This window comes from Lithobates pipiens, unplaced genomic scaffold, assembly GCF_037356315.1.
Source record: "Lithobates pipiens isolate NorthernLeopardFrog02 unplaced genomic scaffold, aLitPip1_a1.2 Scaffold_13, whole genome shotgun sequence".
NCBI classification, from domain to species: domain Eukaryota; kingdom Metazoa; phylum Chordata; class Amphibia; order Anura; family Ranidae; genus Lithobates; species Lithobates pipiens.
The window spans coordinates 461,432,482-461,448,359 of record NW_027507718.1 but is presented as its reverse complement, the minus strand read 5'-3'; the positions used below and the strand labels follow the sequence as shown (position 1 = coordinate 461,448,359).

Here is a 15,878-nt window from a genome sequence, read left to right as displayed (position 1 = left end):
CTTCTAGGACTAGCCATGCCTTGTGGAACAACAAGTCCCAGAGGACAAGGTGAGCAACCTGTGACCACAGGAACATATAGACAATAATGTATACACAGAGAAAGGATTACACGACTGATAAACCAACAGCTTGTGTGCACAGAATGACAATCTGTGCTTGTTAGTAGTAGTTGATAACGACAGGTAAGACAAATCATATACAGCACACTATTCTCAGCAAGATGTCCGACAATAACCTAGTGATGCTACCAGTGTGTGCATAGGGCATGGGGAATGCAGGCGGAAGATTTAGGCTAGAAAAATCACAGATCATTCAAAATGTCTCTGTAACAGAAACATTCACTCATCCCTGCACACGCCCCTTACAACCTGGAGCAATGGTGGCATCAACCAGGGATATGCAACAGTCTCTTCATGGACAGGTAGGTCTGTCACCACATCTGCCAATCCAGATCAGTGTGTTTTCTGAGCACAAATCCCTCGACTTACCTTTCCCATCAGAATACAGGACACTTATCAGGACTATGCTAGGTTCAATACAAGTAGGAAACTAATGCCCAATAATGGTCTTGTAGTGAATTACAATATCTGTTCGATCACCCTCTGTACAACCAGCCTGTCAGATTTTTACCATGCGATTACTGCTGGTGGCGATACTCGCTAGCAGTAATCATAGTGTTCTGGCAACCAGGAAAACTCCTCACAACACCCCCCTCGAGCAGAACACAGTGCTGCAGGAAGCATCCCCCGCTTCAATTACCACCGACTGTGTTGATGGGATAATTGAGCAATTTTCTTTCCTTTCAACCCAAGCAGAGAGCTGTTGACTGTCAATCAGCAGCTCTCAGCTCTGCCGACTGGAGTGCTGGGCTGTGGAGGGCCAGGGAGCAGCCATCTCAGGCTCTCAGTGGCTCACCGAGACAGGCATCAGTCCAGGCATTTGGCGGATCCAGACTTTGTCAGAACGACACGGTACCTGGACCGATTATAGTGATGCCAGCAGAGAGGAGACTTCAGACCATTCTCTGCTGAAAAGAGGTCACAAGAGTGCAAAACAAATTGCTCATGCAATCCTTAGAAGCCCAGCCAAACAAGCTCAGGCTGGGTTTACATCCATCTGTTGCATCTCTGTTCTCCATTTTAGGAATCAGAGTCAAAAGAAGCACAGGACCTCTGTGCAATTTGCTCCGTAGCCGCCATGGAGGTGTGTGTGAACCGCCTACATTGAGAGCCGATCACAATCTCATGTGAAGATGCGGAGAAACCCACACCCAATTGGCACTAGCGTAAACCCAGCCTAATGTCACTGTGATACGGGATAGACTCTGTAAAGTGCACCTGCCTGCAGATCAGACACAACCCTGCTGTTCTCTATGGGGAAATCTAATGGAAATGGCCTATCAGTCCATTTCCATCAACTGTCACCTGATCAGACGGATGTGGAATGGATCCCCCATCCGACTGTTTGACCAACAGAATCAGATGGAATGCCGCAAGACACGCATTCGCTGCTCCAGAGAACAATGGCTGGGATCAGGATCATCTGAAAAACTTACAGGCTGGTCCTGATCAGATCATCCCTGTGAAACCAGCTTTAAGTTGGTCAGACATTTAAAGTGGTTGTAAACCCCTTACAACCACTTTGACATACAGGTAAGCCTAGAATAAAGGATTACCTGTAGGTGCAAGAAATATTTCCCAAACCTAAAAGAAATAGAGGCACGCGCCGTAGACATGGGGCGGAGGCACCCTGAGTGTGCTGTTTCTAACATCGATCATGCCATTAGTGGCGGCACCAGCACGCATGTGCGGGAGTAATGTCATCCAGTCACAGCGCCAGAGCCACGATACCCGGAAACCGCTCCGGGATAGATAGCGGCGTCGGGAGGAGGTGAACGAGGGCTTAGATCACATTTCAGCAATTCATAATGAGCTAGTATGCTATGCATGCTAGCTCATTATGCCTTTGTCTTGCAGGGTGTATTTTTTTTCAGAGGCTTTACTTCCTCAATTGATAGATATTACCAGTCTAACCAGCAATCTGTTTTACTGAACATTTGTAGTGCCCATGTCAACTCACTAAGCATGCATTCCCGATACCAGCCAGCCCAGTGCACAAGTCTATGCACCAACAACACATCCCCAATGCCAATAAAGTGCCTGGGTCTATGCAGCAAGTATGGATTCTTAAAGCTGAACCGGAGGAAACCAAATATTGCCTAAATACAGGAGTCCAGTGCAGTAATCCAGTGTGAAATGTTACCTCTGCAGGAGCTTCCTATAATAAAGACCAGTCACTGCTGCTCTCTCTCCTCATGCAGAATTACTGGTCTTGCCTCCGCCCCTCCTATACTTTTCTGCAGACAGCCAGTAGTGGGTGGAGCTCAACAGGTCCCTCCCTCAGCTCCCCTTTCTGAACAGGTCATGTACAGTGATAAGTGCCCATGTCTACGCACCAAACATTTATCATTTCCAAAAACAATTCTAGGAAACCAAATTCTTTCAGCTTTTTCTGATTTCTTATAGGAGGATCATATACAATTTACACCTGCTGTTGACCCATCCTCATACTTCACAATATCTTGAGACCACAATTTGAAGGGTCCTTCGATTCTTATATGATGTGGACCCACGGGTAATAAAGTATTTTTTTTTTCCCACATAAATGATGCATTAACAACATGTGCTTTCCGTGTTTTCGATTTTTTTTTTTTCCCCACTCTGAGCTCCCCTTTCAGGCTCTCCCCAGGCTGAGACTGCCAGACTCCCATTATATTAGTGCCCCCTGCGCCTGCCAAGAATTATGGAGTCCCACAGTCCTCTCCTACATGTCCGTGTTCCATTTTGGAACTAGTGTGTTATGCACAGCCATTCACAGCACCGCACATATAGGAAGTGTAAAAGGAGCGCAGCTTGGGAAGCCATGTCATCCCCGATGTGGGGGAGATGTGCAGCTTTGGCACCATGTCTCTATTGCGTTTATTGTGTGCGGTACACAACACTGTATTTGCAAATGGGAGCAAGCATAGAGGAGAGGAGCCCAGCTTTACCCCATAGAACTATGGCAGGCACAGGGGGCACCAACATAAAAAGGCTGCCAGTGTGTCCAGGCAAGCGTTTGAGAAGAAAGAATAAATGAAAGACAGGAAGTGCATATAAGTTCCATTAGCATTCAGATCATAAAAAAAAAAAAAAAAAAAAAAAACACACCCAAACAAAAATGGACTTTATTATGACTAACACCATATACCAGGACAAACCTATTGACGCACAGCTAATGCACGCCAGCAAAAAAATTTAATAAAATCTAGTCATTCCATAGAAAGGTACGCCATACATGTTACTACAGATGAGCTCAGGCGTGTTCAAATGGAACACGTGCAGAGCCTGCCAGGAAGTCGGCGCAGCGCTGCGCTAATCACAGGCAGTGAGACATTGCCCCGATGTGCAGCTGCAGAGATCGGGCAATATCTCACTGCCTGTGATTAGCGCAGCACAGACTTCCTGGCGGGCTCTGCACGTGTTGCATGCGAACACGCCTGAGCTCATCCCTACATGTTACATTTCATTATTCCAGTAAAAAAGACCCAATGCATCTCTGCAGTGCATGTAGAGCTGCAGGATTAATCATTAAAGCGGAGTTCCGGCCACAGAATTTTTTTTTCCAGGCATCCCGTCACGCTGCAGTAATAACACACAAACTATATATTTGCTAGTGGATAGTAAGTATATATATATATATATATTTTTTTTTTTTTAAATCTTACGATTTAGATGATCGTCTTCTGGCCGTTGCCATGAGTGTGGGCACATGAAGACCAATCACAACCTCTTCTTGGATAACCGAGAGGTGCATGCTGGGTAATCTTGTGCATGCAGGGCGGTCGTAGCGCCAATTGTTTAGCAAGTTGCCATAACAACGGGCGGCGACGGAGGAAGGTCCCACCCAGTTGTTATGGCAAAATAGATAACATCTATGCAGAGCAAACTATTATATAATTGATAGCTATAACAAAAGGGCTTAGTTCCCTTTTTAAAAATGGCGCTGTGATCCGCCTTAAATAGCGTCATTTCAGGTTGAGAAATAACATGATTTTTTCACATAGTCCTGCCCACTGACTCAGGTGAGGGAGGAAGTGATGCGGAGCAGCCTAGGAGCCGCACCGCCAAGCAACAGGACACTTCTGCTATGTTAAAAAAAAAAAAAAAACAACATTAAAAAAAATTCACTGCAAGCAAATGATTTTATTAATAAAGTACTGGGGAAATGTGAAAATCATTTTCAGGGTGGAACTCCGCTTTAAGACTCCTTTCATACTGGGGTCGTTTTTTAATCGATTTAGCGCTAAAAATAGCGCCTGTAAAAAGCCTCATCTGCAATCCCAGTGTGAAAGCCCGAGTGCTTCCACACTGGGGCACTGCACTGACAGGACGTCAAAAAATAAAAGTCCTGCAAGCAGCATCTTTGAGGCGCTTTAGGAGCAGTGTATACACCGCTTCAAAAGCGCCCCGGCCCATTAAAAACAAAGGGCAGCGCCGGCAGAGCACCTGCAAAGCTTATCGGCAGTAGCGCTTTGAACCCTTTATTGGGCCGATAGCAGGGGTTAAAAGCGCCCCACTAGCGACGATTTACCGCCGACACCTGGGCGCTGCCAGTGTGAAAAGGCTCTAAGAATCATCACAACCCCCCCCCCCCCCCCCAAAGCATTCTCCTGATTCTATAAAGAAAAAAAAAAAAAGCAGTCTGTCAAGTTTCACAACATTCCTCAGCTGAGCCAACTATAAATATTGTAACATTTTGTTCTTTAGATCAAAGGAATGAACTTCAGTCTGTAAATGAGGGAAGTTTAACCACTTACAGACTAAACCTTTTTGTGACACTTGGTTTCAAGTTAAAGCAAGAAAACTACTTAGAACACACACACACACACACACATATATATATATATATATATACATACACATACATACACACACACATATACATATACACACACACACACACACACATATACATATACACACACACACACCCACACACACATATACATATACACACACATTTAGCAGAGACCTTAGAGAATAATTTGGTGGTTGTTGCAATATTTTATGTCACACTGTACACTGGGAAGGGTGGGGGGAAGAGGGTGCCGGTCACTGGGAAGGGTGCGGGGATGGGGGGGGGGGTGCCGGTCACTGGGAAGGGTGCGGGGATGGGGGGTGCCGGTCACTGGGAAGGTGGGGGGTGCCGGTCGCTGGGGGGTGTCGGAGACAGAGAAGAAGCGGTAATCCCCGCCCCGCACACAGCGGATGACGCCATGATCGGGGCCCGGTCGGTGACGCCGTCGGATGAGGCCGGTATAAGAAGGTCACACAGCTCCCCGGCGGGCCGGACTCGGCGCCCACACTGAGGACAATGGGAGGAGAGGACATACATAGGCCGGTGAAGGGGAAGCCATGTTGGACAGGACGGGGGACCGGCTCGCACACAGCGGATACGCCTTACCTGCCAGCAAAGGGCGGTGGAGTGTCGGCGGCAGCGGTAACACCGAATGACCGGCGACGGGAAGAGGAGGGAAGAAGCTCTGCCCCGGCCTCCCCCGTACGGTTCCCTCCAGTCTACAGCAGCCCGCTCCGGGAGTGACGGAGAACAGCTCCTCCACGGACACGCCCACCTTCGGCCCCTGACGTCACGCGATAGCAGCGTCTCCTGCCCGGCTTGCGGTGAGCGCGCAGGCGCGGGGCTGTGGGGGGCGGGAACTGCCGGCAAAGGCGGTTGGAGGACGCGGGAGGCTGAGCTCTCCTCGCGCTGCCTGACCGTCTCTGCCCGGAGGAGCCGCCATGGCGGGAAGAAGAACAGCCTGGGCTCCGCATTCTACTCCATACAGAGGACAAGATGGAGGGGGAGGAATGATAATGGCGACCATTGGGGGTTTGAGAGGAAACCACAGGGTGTCACCAGCACTAGTGTCCCCATTTGAAGATTTCTGTTCTGATGACACCACACAATTTGGCATTTATTTCAGTGCTAATGGTAAACAGGACACATGAGGTGAATCTCCCAACAGGGGCACAGAGAGCAATAATGAGGAATGCACCCACACCTGATACACAAATCTATACTTTGCGGTGCGATTTTAATCCATGCAAAATAAATGGGTGCAAAATGCAAAGCACTGCATAGGATGTGAATAGGAATGTGGTGTAATTCCTGTCTGAATTGGATGCAGTTTCCAGCACCGCTCCTGTGTGATCCCAGGGTTGTCATAGTGAAGTTTACATAGGAGGGGTGCCGAATCCTCCATACATGACGGGTTCCATCCAACTGTGGATATCAGTGGTTCCTCCTGCCTCTCCCATGGCTTTGTTCCCTCCCTCCATCCTCTTCTAGTGCTGACAGTACAGACTACTGGGATTCTAATTGGTCCGCAGCACTGTTGCTTGAATGGCACTGACCAATCGGAAGCTGTCTAGTCACTACTGTCAGGAGAGGAGAGAAATCTGCAGGGATTTCAATTGCCTGAACCGGTGCAGCAGCATTTTGGCGTTTTGACAGCCGGGCAATCTGGTACAGCAGGAGACGGGGCAGTGGATGGCTTGTACCGCTGAAGACTGGAAGGAGAAAGCCATGGGAGCTGGAGGAACCCGTTATGCAAGGCAATTTCCCCACACTGCTCCTGTGTGATCTAAGGCTTATAATGAAGTTCACACAGGAGCGATGTGGGAAATTGGCCTTCATGACATCTGTGTCTCCCCTTGGCTTTCCTAGCCCCCAGTAGTTCGATCCATCTCTTAGTACAGACTACTGGGATTCTAATTGGTCAGCACCGTCACATGGATGGCGCTGACCAGTCAGAAGTCGTCTAGCCTATACTGCCAGGAGAGGAGAGAAAATCTCAGGATTTCAAATCCCGGACTGCTGAAGTTGCATCTGACAGCAGGGAGGATCACACAATCTGGTACAGTGGCATGGGGTCCAGTGTATGGCTCTAACCGCTGCAGGCTAGGAGAAGAGTTGTCATGCTAAAAGATGACGTTCCTCTTCATGTTCAGCTTTCTGGCAGAAGCCTGAAGGTTTTGTGCCCATGTTGACTGGTATTTGGAACTGTTCATAATTCCCTCTACCTTAACTAAGGCCCCTGTTCCAGCTTAAGAAAAACAGCCCCAAAGCATAATGCTGCCCCCACCATGCTTCATGGTGGGTATAGTGTTCTTTTGGTGATGTGCAGATTTTTCACCAAAACGATCTTTTGGAATTGTGGCCAAAAAGTTCAACCTTGGTTTCCTCAGGCCAGAACACATGTTCCCACATACTTTTGGGCGACTTCAGATTTTTTTTTGCAAAATTTAGCACGGCTTGGGTGTTTTTCTTCGTAAGAAAAGGCTTCTGTCTTGCACACTCTACCCCATAGCCCAGATATATGAAGAATACGGAAGATTGTTGTTTTATGTACTACACCGTCGGTACTTGCCAGATATTCCTGCAGCTGCTTTAACCCCTTGAAATGGATTAGAACTACAATCTAGTTCAAGGTTATCTGCTGCTGTTTCTAATTAAAAAGTATAAATGTACATGCACATTAGAAGTAAGCACTCTCTGAGACACTTTCAGCTCGGTTACTTCTAACTTCTGATTTATTTCTGGGTGGCGTTAATATTTTATACAGAAAGATACGTCATTGCTATGTCAGTCTAATTGGTACATCTTATTGGTTAAAATACAAGAGAAATGGAGAAACTTGATGCTTGAAGTTTGGTTGAAGCTGGTTCTGTTATCTCATATGCGTTCTTCTAACGTGTGGGAAGCAGGGGGTACCCGCCATCTTTAATTCCAAACAGAGAGCCAATCTGTATACTACATAATAAGTAAGGAGTTGCATAGAAACATGTATACGCATAAGTAAATAGACATTTTCTGATTATCATTATGTACATTACATTCCTTCACACCCTTAGCGCCAACTGTATGCAAATTTGCATTTGTGGCTGGAAGGGGTTAAACAGGCATCACCCCGGTACTGTATTTTAGACCCAGAGGTTGGCTTTTTAGTGATAACAACTGATGTGGCTAAAAGCCACTCAGCTGTTATCCTAAAGGAGCGGGCGGGGACATCCCTCTTCCCACTGGGAGACACGATTTGGCGCGTCCGCCGGCTAGGCTGAGACTGGAAAGAAGCCGGAAACGGATCGATTGAGTCTCCCATGTAAAATCACAAAAGCGATGTCACTTGCGGTTTACTCGCCAGCCAACGGCGCTGATGTGAAAAAAAAAAAAAACGTATTCAGAATCACCTTTTTTGACGATCTGAATACTTTTAAGTGCAAAGGTAATGTAAAAAAAATAAGAAAACTAAAATATATTTTTTAAAAGCGCCCCCCCCCCCCCCCCCCCCCCTGCTCGTGCAGCAAAGAAAACTCATACGTAAGTCACGCCCACATATGTAAATGGTGTTCAGATCACACATGTGAGGTATCGCCACAATCGTCTGAGTGAGAGCAATCATTTTGTAACTCTAACCAGGTAACCTTTACATTTTTTTAAAGTGTCGCCTGAGATTTTTAGGTACCATAGTTTGTCGCCATTCCACAAGTGTGCGCGATTTCAAAGCATGACATGTTCGGTATCTTTTTATTCAGTGTAACATCCTCTTTCACATTATACAAAAAATTGGGCTAACTTTACTGTTTAGTTTTTATTTTTTATTTAATTTTATTTGTGAAAGTGTTTTTTTTCACCCCAAAAAAATGAGCTTGAGAGACTACTGCGCAAACACCATGTGACATAAAATATTGCAATGATCGCCATTTTATTCTCTAGGGTCTCTGCTAATTATATATATATATATATATATATATATATATATATATATATATATATATATATATAAATAAAGTTTGGGGGGGGGGGGTTCTAAGTAATTTTCTAGCAAAAAATAAGTTTTTTAACTTGTAAGCAACAAATGTCAGAAATCGGCTTAGGCATTAAAGGGTTAATGTTGCTGGAAGCCTCTTTGCAGCCTCCCTGACCAGTTTCTTCTTGTTTCATCAATTCAATTTAATCAATTTTGAAGGGATGTCCAGTTCTTGGTAATGTCACTGTTGTGCCATATTTTCTCCACTTGATGATGACTGTCTTCACTGTGTTCCATGGTACATCTAATGCCTTGGAAATTCTTTTTGAACCTTTCTCCTGACATACCTTTTTAACAATGAGATCCCTCTGATGCTTTGGAAGCTGTCTGTAGACCATGGCTTTTGCTGTAGGATGTGTCTAAGAAAATGTCAGGAAAGACCTACTAGAACAGCTGAACTTTTATTTGGGGTTAATCAGAGGCACTTTAACTACTTCCCGACCGCCGTCCATCAAATGACGGCCAGGCGGCGGACCTATTGTGGCGGGAGTGCGTAATATGACGTTCTCCCGTTTAAACAGGGAATGCGCACGATTGTGCACGCGCATCCCTGTTTCTTTGGTGACGGCGTGTCATGGAGACACCGCTCGCCACCGAAGGGGGTGAACAGCCATTGGATATGGCTGTTTACCATGTGATCGGCCGTGATGAAGTCACGGCCCATCACAGATGGTCACACCCCCACTGTGCACGGCACATGCACGTGAGCACGTCGGTGGCGGCGTGTTCCCCGGGAACACTGCTCATCACTGACGCTGGTAAACAGCCATTGGCCGGCTGTTTACCCACGTGATTGGCTGTGATCGTTTCACAGCCGATCACTAAAATGTAAACAATCCGAAGTAACAAGATGTTACCGGGTTCTCCTCCTCACACACCGATCGTGTGTGAGGAGGAGATTGCGGTAACATCTCGTTATCGCTCACAGTATACACCAATCACACTGATTGCCCCCCCCCCAATAAAGAGGACCTGTCACCACCCCTCATAGTACCTGTCACTCAGTCCATCAGAGTACCCGAGTACCTGTCACAGTTCATCTCAGTACCTATCACAGTTCATCTGAGTACCCAAGTACCTGTCACAGTCCATATGAGTACCTGAGTACCTATCACTGCCCTTCAGAGTACCCAAATACCTGCCACCAGGCCATCAGAGTACTCGAGTACCTGCCACCAGGCCATCAGAGTACTCGAGTACCTGTCACCAGGCCATCAGAGTACCCAAGTACCTATTTGCAGCCCATGCCTCATAGAATATACGTTGGGGTGTTTGCTTCCCAAAATGGGGTCATTTTGTGGCTAATTGCACTGTCCTGGTGCTCCAGAACCTTCAAAAGTGTGATAGGTAGGAATGAAATGAGATGTCATTTATGCTCCTAGAACGCCTGAAGGTACTACTTCAATGTTCGGCCTCTCTATGTGACCAGGCTGTGTAAAAGTCCTGCAAATGTGGTATCGCTATACTCGGGAGGAGTAGCAGAATGTGTTTTGGGGTGTAATTTTTGCTATATACATGCTATGTGTTAGAAATATCTTATAAATTGACAACTTTGTGTTAAAAAAAAAAAAAAAAAAAAAAGCGGTTTCATTTTTTTCCACATATTCCAAAAACTTCTGGTAAAAATGAACCGTTCAAAAGACTCATTATGCCTCGCAGATTATACGTTGGGGTGTTTGCTTTCCAAAATGGGGTCATTTTATGGGAAATTCCATTGTCCTGGTACTCCAGGGCCTTCAAAAGTGTAATAGGTGGTTGAGAAATGAGATGCGTCAATTTTGCTCGTAGAGCATCTGAAGGTACTACTTCAATGTTGGTGCTCTGTATGTGGCCAGGCTATGTAGAAGTCTCACACATGTGGTATCGCCGTACTCGGGAAGAGTAGCAGAATGTATTTTGGGGTGTAATTTGTTGTATGCATATGCTGTGTGTGAGAAATAACCTGATATGACAATTTTGTAAAAAAATGAATAAATAAATAATAAATCTTCATTTTGCAAAGAATTGTGGGAAAAAAGGACAACTTAAAAAAAACTCACCATGCTACTTAATACCTTGGAATGTCTACTTTCTAAAAAGGGGTCATTTGGGGGGTATTTGTACTTTCCTGACTTGTTAGTGTCTCAAGAAATGAGATACACCTGATGTACTGAAGGCCTGATCAGATGTGATCAATTTTCAGTGATTGGCACCATAGTTTGTAGACTCTATAACTTTCACAAAGACCAAATAATATACACTAATGTGGGTTATTTTTATCAATGATATGTAGCAGTATAAATTTTGTCCAAAATTTATGAAGAAAAATTACTAATTAGTGAAAATTTATGACAGAAACAAAGAAAAATTGACGTTTTATTTTATTTATAGCACAAAAAATAAAAAACCCACTAGTGATTAAATACCACTAAAAGAAAACTCTATTTGTGTGGAAAAAAGGACGCAAGTTTCATATGGGTACAGTGTTGCATGACTGAGTAATTGTCATTCAAACTGTGAGAGCGCTGAAAGCTGAAAATTGGTCTGGTCAGGAAGGGGGTGTAAGTGCACTGTATTGAGGTGGTTAAATGATGGCTCCTATTTAACATGAGTTTGAATGTGATTGCTTAATTCTGAACACAGCTACATCCCTGGCTATAAGAGGGTGGCACACTAAGGGCACTTTCACACTGCCAGTGCCTAGGCTTTTTGCAGCGCTTTTCGGCTGCTAGTAGGACGATTTTAACTCGATGCAGCAGCGCTTTGGCGGCGCTGTCCATTGATTTCAATGGGCAGGGGTGCTTTAGGAGTGGTGTAGTCACCGCTCCTACAGCGCTGCAAAGAAGCAGCTTGCAGGACTTTTTTTGGCGTCCATCCAGCACAGCACCCCAGTGTTTTACATCACAGAAACCTGACATTTTAACGGATGTGTGGACTTTTTATATCCACTGTACCAATATAGCATTAATGTACTTCTTTTGCAAAAATATCAAAGCTTTCCATTAATTCTCCAGACACTTCCCTCATTGGCTTCTTGGAAGTTTTTGAACAGAGAAAGTAAAATTGATGTGTTAATACAAGAACAATGAGGCTCCATTCACATCTCTGTGCGTTTCCTTGCATTTCAGAAATGCGCTGCACCAAAAATCACAGTAAAAAACGCACCAATCTCCACTCTAGAAAAGAAAAAAAAAAAAAAAATTCTTTGGGGCAATTTAGGGCAGCACATTCAGAAGGATGGGCTGCCTTTATGCGTGATGAGTGAAAATGCTCCAAAATGCCCTCCCAAAAAAAAAAACACGTGGGAACGTGAGTTCTCGTTATACGGAGGTGTGTCCACTCCCTTCTATGTACTCTATGCAATCTGATTGTATAATCTCTGTACAATTTAATTTAGATTTACCATAACTATAAGAGTACCCACCTATCTATCCATTCACTCTGTATCCAATCACAAGCCCTTGCACCACAGGCTTGACGGTAGATCTAAAGGAAATCGTACAATCAGATTGTATAGTTTATGCTGAGCTTTACAGAACCCAGGGCACACTCCTCCTGTTTTCAATACTACAGCTCTATCCACATAGGTTGTTTTCTCATCTCATATCCTGCGCACTTCAAAATGCCAAATGAATGATCTATGCAAGATTAAAGTTAAGGTAGAAAAAAAAAATATCGATGCATGTGTATTTAGTTAGAAGGGTGATCACAGATTGCTTGCATTTCATTAAAAAAAAATGCACCTGGAAATGGGTGGTAGGTAGGAGGGTGGATGACGCAGGGTGTGTGCTAATGAGGTCAGCTTGTCAACTCCTTCCTGTTTCATGACCTACAGGAAGTAAGGTAGAAGTAACAGAAACATTCAGGAAGACAGTGAGGTAAGCATCTGTAGAATTAATGGTTAATCCCAAAGGGGAATTATTAAACATGTGTATGTTTATATATATATATATATATATATATATATATATATATATATATATATAAAATCAATTTAGCAGAGACCCTACAGAATAAAATGTTGGTTGCTGCAATTGTTTGTTACATAGGATTTTGAAAAAATACACTTTAATAAATTTGAATGCAAAAGCACAACATATAACCCAATTTGTTGGTAAAATAGGACGTTACGCCGAGCAAATAGATACTCAACATGTCACGCTTTAAAATTGCCCACACTCGTGGAATGGCGTCAACAGTACGTAAATATGCAGCCTCTCGGCGTGTGGGCCTTTAAGTTGAGCCGCTGCATATTTGCGTACCAGAATGTAAATACAGCTGTGCGGAGAGCATGCACCCGGCACAGTTACCTACAGCTAACGGAAAGCTCTTGATCTTTGCTCACAATCTGGAGCTTTCTGATCATGTAACAGCCAATGATAGCTGTCACATCATCTCAAACCCCTTCAATGGCCGGATGGCACCAAGGGGTTAAAAATCTCCATAGGCGACACTTTAAAATTTTTGACAGGTTACCAGATTTACCAGCTAATCAGCCACCAGGATGGCTTTTACAAAAGAGGGATTTGCCAGCTGAAAACAAAGATATCTGGATGATGCCTGTAGCTCCAGGCATTATCCAGATATCTCCACATCAAGTCCAGGATGTCATATGATGTCCTACAGTCGGGAAGTGGTTAAAGTGATAGCAAAGTTGGAGTTTGGCTTTAAATACGGGTGTGCATGGGTATCGCTGGATTAGCAGAGGAGGAAGTCTTCAACACGGACTTCTCTGCCTGGGAGGGGGCGGATTACGCTGGTTTCATAAGCCAGTCAATTATCTCCTATGTCTTGTTGCATGTCCAGAGCGCCTTTCACAACTTCGCTTTTTTTTTTCTTTCATCTGCTTCTCATTTGCTGGTTTTAACAAATCCGAGGATCTAATAGAGCAAGTTTTCTACGATGCTAAGGGTTTATAAATATTCTTCATGGCAGTTATACCTTTGCATGTGGAGAGCCACCTTCAAAGCTGTCACTTAAAGCAGGGTTCCACCCTAAAGTGGAACCTCCACGGATCGGAACCCTCCCCCCCTCCGGTGTCACAATTGGCACCTTACAGGGGGGAGGGGGGTGGAGATACCTGTCAAAGACAGGTATTTACACCCACTTCCGGGCATAGACTCCCGTGGGAGTCTATGTCATTTCCTGCCCTGCCGCGCTGTCTGCTGGGACACACACGGGTCCCATGACCGCAAAGAGATTTCTGTCAGTACTAGAATCCCTTTAGGACCCAGCACAACTCACCTGACACAGCCTGTGTCTGGGAAACAACAGTGATTGGCCTGCTCACGTTTAAATCACCTGTATCAGCATTCAGTCAGCGCTCGTGTTAGAGTTCACTCGTGTTTGATCCAGCTGATATTTGCTCTGTGACTTTCGTGTTTGACCCGGCTTGTTTGACCCTCCGTACTTGCTTCTGATTCTGTACCGTTTGGATTCTGATCTACCTGTGTATGACCCAGCTTGCCTAGACTACGCTTTGCCTGATTCTACTAGTACCCTCATCTGCAGCAGTGAACCACAAGGTCCAGCAATCATCTATCCTCATCTACAGCAGTGAACTACAAGGTCCAGCAATCATCTATCCTCACCTACAGCAGTGAACTACAAGGTCCAGCAATCATCTACCTTCGTCTGCAGCGGTGTACTACTAGTCCCAGCTGACCTGCTCTGCTTAGACCAGCTCATGGTATGTGCTTTGAACTCTTTGTATAATCAGCACACCTGAACTGTTACTTGTTATTTGCACCTAGCCTGACATTAACACGAGCCAATACATAAAGGGAAACCTATCATGAATCCTGAACAGGCTCGTGTTAATGTCAGGCTAGGTGCAAATAACAAGTAACAGTTCAGGTGTGCTGATTATACAAAGAGTTCAAAGCACATACCATGAGCTGGTCTAAGCAGAGCAGGTCAGCTGGGACTAGTAGTACACCGCTGCAGACGAAGGTAGATGATTGCTGGACCTTGTAGTTCACTGCTGTAGGTGAGGATAGATGATTGCTGGACCTTGTAGTTCACTGCTGTAGATGAGGATAGATGATTGCTGGACCTTGTGGTTCACTGCTGCAGATGAGGGTACTAGTAGAATCAGGCAAAGCGTAGTCTAGGCAAGCTGGGTCATACACAGGTAGATCAGAATCCAAACGGTACAGAATCAGAAGCAAGTACGGAGGGTCAAACAAGCCGGGTCAAACACGAAAGTCACAGAGCAAATATCAGCTGGATCTAACACGAGCGCTGACTGAATGCTGATACAGGTGATTTAAACGTGAGCAGGCCAATCACTGTTGTTTCCCAGACACAGGCTGTGTCAGGTGAGTTGTGCTGGGTCCTAAAGGGATTCTAGTACTGACAATTTCCTATTGCGCTGTGCGACTCGCGCATGCGCAGTAGGGAACCGGGAAGTGAAGCCGATTCGCTTCACTTCCTGATTCCCTCACCTAGAATGGTGACTGCAGCAGCCGAGAGCCGAGTGATCGATTGGCCTCGGCTGCCGGCATCGCTGGAACCCGGGACAGGTCAGTGTCCATTTATTAAAAGTCAGCAGCTGTAGTATTTATAGCTGCTGGCTTTTAATATTTTTTTTTTTTAGGTGGAATCCCTCTTTAAGCATACCTTTGTGTTTGTTCAGATTCTGAGTTTTATTCAGACATGAATCAGCATCTGGGTAACATTAAGGCTGTGTTCACATTGCGGTGCGGAGCAGCTCACACCAGGGGTCCGGCGCGTCCCTATTCACCATTTCAGGTCCGAAATGGTCCAGAAGAGGACTCCTGTGCAATTCGCTCTGCAGCTGTCCCAGTGCTGTGTGAACCAGCTCCTTAGTGACATGCTGGGAAACCCACATCCAATTCACAATAGTGTGAACCCAGCCTTAAGGGCAGATCTTGGCTCTGGCAATTTTGTTGCAACAACCTTTGGCTTTAAATTCCTTGGTTCACACCTTTGTTCAGGGGGTTACACACATCGTTCTTTCCCTGT

General features: G+C 45.2%; 1 protein-coding gene across 2 annotated transcripts in view; it reads right to left on the bottom strand.

Moving 5' to 3' along the window:
* Nucleotides 1-5,691, bottom strand: part of KIAA0232 (KIAA0232 ortholog) — a 47,488-nt gene extending 41,797 nt beyond the window's left edge. For both annotated transcript variants that reach the window (XM_077477820.1, XM_077477822.1), the window contains exon 1: nt 5,507-5,691. The gene's annotated coding sequence lies outside the window, so the exon portion shown is untranslated. The remainder of the gene's footprint in view (nt 1-5,506) is intronic.
* Nucleotides 5,692-15,878: the final 10,187 nt, after the last annotated feature.